The sequence below is a fragment of the Capsicum annuum genome, chromosome 4 (assembly GCF_002878395.1).
Source record: "Capsicum annuum cultivar UCD-10X-F1 chromosome 4, UCD10Xv1.1, whole genome shotgun sequence".
Classification (NCBI taxonomy): Eukaryota; Viridiplantae; Streptophyta; class Magnoliopsida; order Solanales; family Solanaceae; genus Capsicum; species Capsicum annuum.
The window spans coordinates 227,532,482-227,543,440 of NC_061114.1; positions in this window are offsets into that span (position 1 = coordinate 227,532,482).

The window sequence follows — 10,959 nt, forward strand, 5'->3', positions numbered from 1 at the left end:
AAAACCTGATTATAAAAAAGAAATTATAAAATTTTAAAAAAATGAAAGTAAAAAATGGCATTGAGAATCCAAATTATTAAAAAATAATTATATTTTTAAAAAAAAACTAATTATTAAGAAGAAATTATAAAAAAAATTTTAAAAATGAAAATAAAACTCCCCCAGCCCCCCAGCGTTCATCTGCTTTCCTTCCCCCCCCGCCTTCATTTTCTCCCCCCCCCCCCCCCTCCCCCTCTTTTTCTCCATGAAATAATTTTATAATTTCTCAAACTTTACACTAACAGACATCACAATAAAAACATATTCACATTACAAGAAAAAACCTTAATTTTCTTCTTCTTAGCTTGATAATTAGTTTCCACCATATTTATATCAACAAAATAGCAGCAATGGGGTGGGGTGGGGTACTGTGAAATGATGAAGACGCGGGGTGGGGTTAAAGACGCAGGGGTGGGGTACTGTGAAGAAGATGACATAGGTGGTTGGGTGTTTTTTTAAAAAAAAATTAAGAAATTATAATAATTAAAAATTATATTATTAAAATAATTTAAATATAAATTTTGTAATTAATTTTTTTGGGGCCCCTCAGTGGCACTTGGCATTTTTCAACTGAGGGAGTAGTATTTAATTAAAAAGGCAAAATAAACATTCATGGCATATCTGTTTACCCCTAATTAATTATTATAAGTCATATAAATACTCAAAAGTTAATAATATTTAATAAAAAGGTAAAATAGATACAAAAATGACAAAATAACTCTCGATGTTTTAAATTAACTTGACGTCTTATATGAGATCCACTTAATTTTTTTTCCACGGGGTATTTTTATAGTAATTTTGCTGTGTCGCTTCTAATTAGTCGTTGTAAGTCATTTAATACATTTATACTTCGCTGCTCAATTGTGATTTAATTATATCACCCCTAATTAATTATTATGGTCATATAAGCATTGTGCCCCTTGAATTTAAATAGAAGAAATATTATAAAGTACAATAACTAAAAATTTTAATTATTTAAAAAATATAATTGGCTATCAACGACACCAAACTGTGAACAAGGAGAGTAACATATATTATTCATAAAAAGTATTATAAATTACAATAGTTAACTATATGTTTTAAAAAAATATGTAAAAAAAATACGATAAATCGTAATAATTAACAACTTAAATTTTTTTAAAATTATAAATATTTGATTGACTTTCGAAATTATATTAGTGTCACTTAAATTAGAATAGAGGAAAAGTATTATAAATCACAAAAATTAAAAGCTTAAATTATTTTTAAAATATAATTGACTATCAATGCCACAAAAGTTTGAACAACAAAAGTAATGTATATTATTTTAAAATTAAATAAAAAATATTATAAATTACAATAATTAACAACTAAAATTATCTAAATACATATTAAAAGTATGATTGATTTTCTAAATTCTATTTGTGTCACCTAAATTGAGGCAAAAATAACATATATTGAATTCGTGGTAGATCCAGGATGAATCTTAGAATGTATATGCAATTCTTTTTTTTAAAAAACTTTTATTTAAATATATCAAAATTGAAAAGACAAGTTCTAATACAACACATCAAATAGTGTATAAGAAATAATGTTAGCATAAATAATATCAACATTACTAATACAAGCATTATTAATGCAAACATTACTAATATATTTTATTCAAAATTATTTTTATACACTCTAACAAATGACTCCACATTTCAATGGAAGAAACATATACAAAAGCAAAGTTCGATAAAACTTTTACTGAAGTATGTTTTATCGTGTTCTCAAAATCAAATAACTTAAATTAATATGACAGATGGTAATTAATAATTTTTTTTATATTTTTCAAAACAGTTAAAATTTAAATTTAAAATATTAATTTAATTTATCTTCAAAGAACAAATTGACAAATAAAAAAGAAAGAGAAATAAAAGAAAATGACGTTTATGTCGGCTTAGTAGGGGAATACATTGCAATTTTGGGCTATTAATTACAACCCACATGTGATGTAATATGCAATGATTAGATAATCCTTTATTTTTTTAACAATTATTCTCTATTTTACACAATATGTGTCAAGTCTTACGTATCAATTTTAATCTCATATTTTATACTTAATGCATCAAATTTGAGTCATATGATTAAAGATCTAAACTTCAAAATGCATCGAATTTTGTTATTTATATGAGTAAGTCATACATAATTATCTTATGAGATAATTTGGCTCCTTAAAAAATTACTATCAAGTAGTTAATATGTTTTGTTATTCATGTTTTATAATTGGCCAAAGTCATCGAAAGACACTCAAACTTGTTGCCAAAATTCACTTAGACCCCTAAACTATGACTTGTTCCTATCAGACCCCTAAACCCCCCGAATTTTGTTCCAATTAGGCATTTTTTTTCTATCAGCTAAAAGCTAAAGTGTGTGTTGCACACACGCTGATGTGGCAAAAACAACGTATCGAAAGCTGACATATGGCATTGTGGGTCCAATATATTAAAAAATAATTATAAAATTATTTAAAAATAAAAATAAAAAACTGATTATTAAAAAGAAATTATAAAAAAACAAATTATTAAAAAATAATTATAAACTTATTTAAAAAATAAAAATAAAATTCTAAAAAATTTTGAAAAATAAAAATAAAAAATGGCATTGAGGATCCAAATTATGAAAAAATAATTATATATTTAAAAATAAAAAACTGATTATTAAAAATAAAAATAAAAAATTTCATTGAGGATCCAAACTATTAAAAGATAATTATAAAATTATCTCAAAATAAAAATAAAAACCTGATTATAAAAAAGAAATTATAAAATTTTTTTTTTTAAAAAAATGGCATTGAGAATCCAAATTATTAAAAAATAATTATATTTAAAAAATAAAAATAAAAAACTATTTATTAAGAAGAAATTATAAAAAAATTAAAAAAATGAAAATAAAACTCCCCCAACCCCCCAGCGTTCATCTGCTTTCCTTCCCCCCAGCATTCATCATCTTCCTCTCCCCCCCCCTCCACGTTCCTCTTCTTCTCCATGAAATAATTTTATAATTTCTCAAAACACACATCACAACAAAAACATATTCACATTACAAGAAAAAACCTTAATTTTCTTCTTCTTAGCTTGATAATTAGTTTCCACCATATTGATATCAACAAAATAGCAGCAATGGGGTGGGGTGGGGTACTGTGTATTTTTATTAAATAATTAAATAATAATTTTAAGAAAATAGTGAAAAGATGATTTTATCTATTATAAAATATTTTAATGAAGGAAAAAAAGTTTAAATTATTTATCTAATGGTTGATATATATTTCACTGCTCATCAAGCTCATCACTTATCCCACACGCACATAGGGTGCAAATCTTTTTGCTTCGCAATATTTACACAGCGGGACACTATTTAAAATGCTCACAGTACTGGGAAGTTGTTTAATATTGCAACAACATATACTTCTTAACGTTTACCTGTGCAAATTAGTTGCAAGAGAGGGGATATACGCCTGCAGAAGAGCTAATCAATTAATGTAGTTCTAAATTTATAGCAAAACCTTTGTTTTTGTTAGGTTTTGCTCTTGGAGCACGCCACTGATGGGGAGGCAATGGTGCATCAAACGTAAATAGAATTTTAGTTAATATAGGATAAAGAGCCTGGATAATTTTAGAATTTTGTGTAACACCGAAAATAAGAGACGAACCTGTGGAACCAGTAATTGTTGCTTCAGGTTATATTGTTTAGTAGTTGCAACTGACGTTGAGCCTGATATAGGGAGGATTTTAATTAACAAGTAAATCCTTTTGGGTTTTAAAAAAAAAAGATCAATAGTATATACATATTACATACTACTTCAAAAGTCAACAGCCAGCCAACTATATTGTTTGCTTTGCCTGGCATAACTCGAGAGGTGTTTCCTTGTAGAATAAGAGGTAGAGTGTATTTAATATCATCAGACCAGGATTACGCGTAACCAATAACAAAGTAGCCTGCACTTATAGATTAATTCAAGAAACCTGTTTCAGCTTGAGGTGATATCTCAGTAATAGTAATTGCTACCTCGAGGTTATCGTGCTTAGTAGGTGTAGCTAATGTATGAGCCTGATATAGAGAGAGTTGTAATTAGCACGGTATATCCTTTTTTGGGAAAGAGCAAACATCTATAGTATGTACATGCTACATACCTACTTTGAAAGTCGAGAAGAAGCCAACTATTTCTTTTTATTTCCCTGGTACAGTTCGGAAGGTGCTAGCTATTAGAACAAGTAGGACGGCGTATTTAATATCAGTAAATCAAGATTACGCGTAACCAATAGCAAAACAGTGTGCATTATACGTTAAGTCAACAAACCTGTTTCAGCATGAGGCGATATTTTATTAATGGTAATACCTCTCTGTTCAGTTAATCGAGGTCGAGCATTAGGTAGTGGAACAGGAGAATTAATCAGGAAGTTTTGGTGGTTGGATTTTGAGTCTTGTTCGCCGTTGCAGCAGAAGAGCCTCTTTATTATCAGGTGAGAGTTGTCCGTATAGGTCGTGCCGTCTTTTTTTGATAGCATACGATTTATCTGTTGAGTATTGTGTTAGGATCAAATCGCCTTCACACACACTAGATCTGATGAAGAGTTTCAAGAGAAAGATGAAAAAGAGAGAGAGAAATATTTCATGGTAACACCCCGTAGGTAAACTCCACAGCGGGCAGGCTATTTATATTAATGATTTAGGGTATGTACAGTTACACAGAGAAATGAGAATAAGTGCTACAGTATGACACTCTGGCTATCTGTGTAAAGGATCTTCTCGCACTGCTTCTTGCCCAGTTCTTCCAGATAATCTGCCAGTCATATCATCTTCTTTCATGCTTCAGCTATTGCCACATACTCAGCCTCAGTAGATGAAAGAGCAACGCACTTCTGAAGCCTGGACTTCCAACTCACTGCTGTACCACCTATGGTGTAAATGTATCCGAAAGTGCTCTTGCTCAAGTCCACATATCCACCAAGATCAACATCAATAAAACCTTGCAAAATTACCTTGTCATTGCCAAAACAAAGTGAAGTACTAGATGTACCTCTCAGATATCTTAGAAGCCACTTCACAGCTTTCCAATGCTCTTTCTCGGGGTTTGCCATGTACCTGCTAACGACTCCCACTACATGTGCTATGTCAGGTCTAGTGCAGACCGTAGCATACATCAAACTCCCAACTGCAGAAGCATATGGAACAAGTGCCATGTCCTCCCGCTCCTGAGTTGTCTTTGGTGATTGCTCCTTTGATAATTTTATGTGATTTGCCAATGGAGTAGTCCTGGGTTTAGCATCATTAACTCTGAATCTGGCTAGCACCTTCTCAACGTACTGCTCTTGGGATAGATTCAAAGTGCCAGCAGATCTATCTCGAGAAATCCTCATCCCAAGAATCTGCTTCACTGCACCTAAATCTTTCATCTCAAACTCAGAAGACAGACTTGCCGTCAGAGAGTTTATCTCCTTCATACGGGATCCTGCAATCAACATATCATCCACATACAAGAGTAAAAATACATAAGAATCAGTGTATTTCTTGAAGTAGCAGCACTGATCCTTTTCACTCCTGTGGAAGCCACTCTTGCTCATAAAGGAATCAAACTTTTTATACCACTATCTAGGTGCTTGCTTCAGCCCATACAAGCTCCTATTGAGCTTGCACACCATATGTTCCTTGCCTGGAACTACAAACCCCTCTGGTTGCTGCATATAGATTTCCTTATCCAATTCTCCATGTAAAAATGCAGTTTTTACATCCATTTGCTCATGATGCAAATTCTCCGATGCAACAATACTCAATAAAATTTGAATAGTAGTTAATTTCACAACAGGAGAAAATATTTCAGCATAATCAATACCCTTGTGAATATCCTTTAACTATTAACCGAGCCTTGAACCTTCTTTTGCCATTTGGTTCTGCCTTGATTCTGAACACCCACTTGTTCAACAAAGCTCTCTTTCCTGCAGGTAACTCAGTCAACATCCACGTGTTATTATTCTCAAGTGAGTTCATCTCATCATCCATGGCTTGCTCCTACTTGATTGAATCCTCCACCTGCAGGGCCTCAGCAACAGACTCTGGTTCTCCTTTATCAGTCAGGAACAGATAATGTAATGATAGTGAATACCTGTCTGGTGCTCTAATGGTCCTGGATGATCTCCTCTAGACTTGCTCAGGTGTTGTTTGCTCCACCTCTAGTTCTTCAACGACAGTCTCTGGAGTTTATTGAGTTTCTGCTGTAACATCATTTGGTGTACTCATCGGCAACTCAAGCTCAACTCCCACTTGCTTTGTAGTCTCTTGAACCTTTTGTTCTCTATCCTTGTACAGGACATTTTCATCAAATGTCATATCACAATGTCTTGGGATCTTCTTGTTCTTGTCATCCCAAAACCTGTACCCAAACATGTCAGAACCATAACCTATAAAGTAGCACTTTATAGCTTTAGCATCAAGCTTTATCTATCTTCTCTGGATCAACAAGAACATAAGCAGTGCAACCAAAAGTTCTCAAGTGAGAATACTTGAGTTCTTTTCATGTCCATACTTCTTCCGAAAATATGAATTTAGGGTCAACCATTTATACATTTTCTACTCCCCTTCACCTTAACGTCATGTTTTTTTCAATTGATATCTCAGATATAAATAAATCTTTATGCACATCATTATCTGTAAAGTATCTGCCATTTGTTACAACACTAACATACCCTTTATAGTCTTCACAAAGTGGTGTCTGTCTCGGGGGAGAGTAGAGTGTACGACCTTATACCTACTTCAAAGTAAAGAAGCTCATTTGCTCATTTGTTGTAACTCTATTTCTTGCTTTGGTACAAGGTCTTATAAAACAATTTTTTCTACTCTCTTTCTTTTAAGGCCTATTTTTTTGAGTCCGGAGAGGACCTTTGATTGGTCCTACCACGTCTCGTTTCTCTTCTCTTCATTAAAAATTCTTAATCCAAATGTTTCCGCAGTTTTGTCAACATTTTCTTTTTTAATTGATTTTATTCAGCACACATTTAAATTAGTTGAGCCCTATAAATTAATGATAATGTCAAAATTTTCAGTAAAAAGGCCAAAATATAAAGTGAATGCACAAAGAAGTGGCCTGTAGCTAAATGGATTCAACACACAGACATATACATGAAAGAATTATCTACGTAAATAGTATAATTTTTCAGCAAAAAAATCTCAGTTTGGACAACGGTGACTCGACCACCATCGAAAACGAATAATGAATTTTGAAACATGAAACAACCGGACATGCAAAGGACAAATTAAGTTAAAAGAAAAGATTAAATGGAAATTAACGTGTACTCAAATTGAGCTCAACCCATAATCGCCAATCAGCTAATTGTTAAATCAAAAAGTCACACCACCATCATATATTTTAGATTGTACCTATTCAATTTTAGCACCTAATGACCATCGTATAATCCAATTAGCTGGGAAAAATCAGAACAAAGTTGGAATCAAAACAGGCAGCTTTGATGGTGAATTATCCCAAACAGATCGAGAGCAAAAGTTGGCTCAAACCAATAGACCAAAGAATAAAGATAACCTCACAATTTGTTTTCCTCTAAATTATTTAGACACTCAAAACAATAAATTTACAAATACAAGTAAAATAAACCCCATGATTTGAAAGAGAAACAGAAAAATAAAGAATGAGCCACAATTTTTTTTACCCACAATTCGAACAAATAAACAAACGTTCCACTGAATAAGCTGAAATTCAAGTTAAAAGGAATCATAATTAAGCAAATAAAGAAAAGAGACAAACCTGAAAATGGAGAAGAATACTTGTGGTCCGAGGAAGGGTGGACCACAAAAGCCTATTGTAGGCAGCCTTACCTTGCAATTCTACAGTAGGTTGTTTCTACGCCTTGATTCAGTGGACCACAAAGGTCTATTATACGCAACCTTACATTGCCTTTTTGCAAGAGGTTGCTTCCACAGCTTGAATCAGTGACCTGCTGGTCACATTTCAAGTAATTTAATTCAAATATACAAATTAGTTCAAAGCTATAATCAAGTCACTTGAAAGACCTGAAACCATTAAGAGTTTTTCACTCACCAACTTTTTCTTTTTGACAAGTGAACCCTCAGCCGCATCCCTTCGGGTGCGCACATGGTAAACCCTGCTCCAGTGTGATAACTGGTGAATCACACAGGAGAGTTAAACAACATTAGGCAAGTCTCATGTGACAAGTCGAAAAAAGCATGTAGGGGGCTTCAAATCCAAGACCCAAAAAAAATGTACTGTTTCACCTGTGCTCAACCAACTCGGCCACCCTTGCAGGGTATACATTCACACACATATATACATAGATAATAAATTACAGCCGCCACCACTGCTTAATGGTCCATAGAGAGTGGAATTCATAGCCTCGAAATAAGGAAATTAGACAAATTAACATAGTGTAGATATTCTTTAAACATATAGTATGTACATTAGATAAATCGATAGCACCCGTTATTTGGAAACTGGAAATTTATGTGCATGGATATCTTTTTATGAATCGACCTGGAACGACTTGCATGGTATTTTTGTGTCAATTTCAGCATATAAGAAAATGCAACTCAAGTATACTCCAAACCGTCTTCATTTTATATGGACTTTGACTGGACACAGAGTAGACATACCGAGTGAGAGTTGAAGTATGGGTGGATTCGAGTTCTGAGGGATGCAACCACGGCCATTCTTTTTGCCATCACCAGTATGACCATGTGGACAAGTGCCGGTCTAGCCTCCAGGAATGATATTGCATATTCCATCACAAGGATTATTGTTCTCGCATTCGTTTATATCTGGCAATTAATCAAACATCAGAAACACAATAAGTAGGCATCTGACCGTAGGATTTGGTAGCTTGATTTTAACACTTGATTTCAAATCAGCGCTTTGTTTAGGAAATCTGCACAAAATTTCAACTTCAAGTTCAAATGAGGTCTGGAGAGGGTACGATGTACGCAGACCTTACCCCAAGCTTTATGATATAGAGAGCCTGTTTCCGATGAATTTGGAAGAGAATAAGCTAATAATTCAAGAAAAATACATAAGCTGTCACTTCTTTACCAAAAAAAAAAAAGAAACGCATGGGATGTTTGGTCAAATATCGGACAGGTTGGGTTATACCCCATGATTTGACCCCTCCTAACCCAACACACGTTGGGAAATTTGGATCAAGGACCAGTCCATGTTTAACTCTCATTTCCACCACCAAGGGCGGACCTAGTGAACAGGTTACCAGTTCATTTAGACAGTAAGTTTGACTCAAACCTTACTAACTAAGCGAAACTATTAGATAGGTTGAAGCAATAATTTAAAACTTGAACCCAAATAGTTCAAATCATGGACCCGTCTTTGGGCGACAATAGCTAAATTGTTGTCTTACCTGTGCAACCTGGACTGACGTAAAGGTTACCCCGGTATCCCGGATTGAAGCTGCAGCGATAACCTCCGAGGCCTGTCTCTGAATCCACACAAATACTATTCTCTCCACAAGCATAATCTATTGATATCTTAGCCTCAGTGAAATTACCATTTACCATTGCCAATAACCCAATCAAGCACCACAGGGACTTTCTCAGTAACCTTTTCTCCAAAACTCGAATTGGACAAATCCGAGCTATTGAAAACGAACTTATCAGACTCACCAAGAAACGTGTAGCCACAGAGGACACATTTGTATGGTTATTCAAAGTTTTTAAACCTTTTGGAATTGCAGTCTCACAACAACCAATTCCTGAGTAATAGTCATCAGTTATGCCCTCTTTTTCCGAACACAACGAAATGCATCCACTGGTGAAGTTTTCTCCCTTCATAACCTAAAAATGACGACCAGGTCATCACAGCCTACTACCATCAAACTGTTGAGATCAGAAAAAGAGAAAGGTGTCGATTCCAAGCTAAGGTTCATAGAGTCCTCATCGATCGACACCCCTGCTTGATCGAAACACTAGCTCCCAACATTGTTCTTGAAAAGTATGTGAGCATCCAATAAATCAACCACTTCAATATTTTTGCCAAAAAAAAGACCTTTGGAGGACTGAAGAGAAGTCGCAGGTTATATCAAACAAAGGGTCAATCGAGCAGCCTGTTTCGTTACCAATACCAAACGGAAATGAAATGGTTAAGCTCCCGCATTTGCTATCACAGCCAAGTTTGGTTATGGTAGTAGCATTAGCGATGGATTTTGTTGTTAACTGTAATGACGAAACTGAGAACAAGCTGCATATTAATATTATCAAGTGGAGGAAAGCTATATCAGAAGCATTTTGGGATTGAAAAAGAATGATACAGGTTACACTACGACCTTAAATCAGAAGAAGGATTTCAAGAAATGACTTCATGGATAGCTATGTGAATCGATTGATCAAAGAATTTTGATATTGACTAATGAACATGTAATGGTATCTAGTATACATGGCTGAACCATTCAACTACTTGGTGCTTTGATACTCAATAGACCTCATACACCCCTCGGTGTAAATTTCTACTCTACCCTCCTGAATCCATCCATAGACAACCTCTCACACCTTCGAATGGAGCATTCATGCATCTCCACATCACATGCACGAATCATCTCAACCTCGCTCCCACATCTTGTCATCTCCTGAAGTCACTATTATTTTGTCTTCCATCTTCTTCGCCTTTCAAGGTTATAACTATGGTTGTCAATCCAGTCGTGGAGCCAAAATTTTCCCTAAGGGAACTCATTATTTGAAAGAGCAAACACACGAAGAAACCAAGGGACATTTTACAAAACATACACAGAGAATAATTTTGACTTTTGTATATACACTATAATTTTCTAACGAAAGGTACAGATGAACCCCTTGCAACCCTAGTTGTTGTGATCCCTTTGAAACTTCCAAAATCACTCTAAAATCATAATGTTGTTCTCTAATAGGGTACTATAA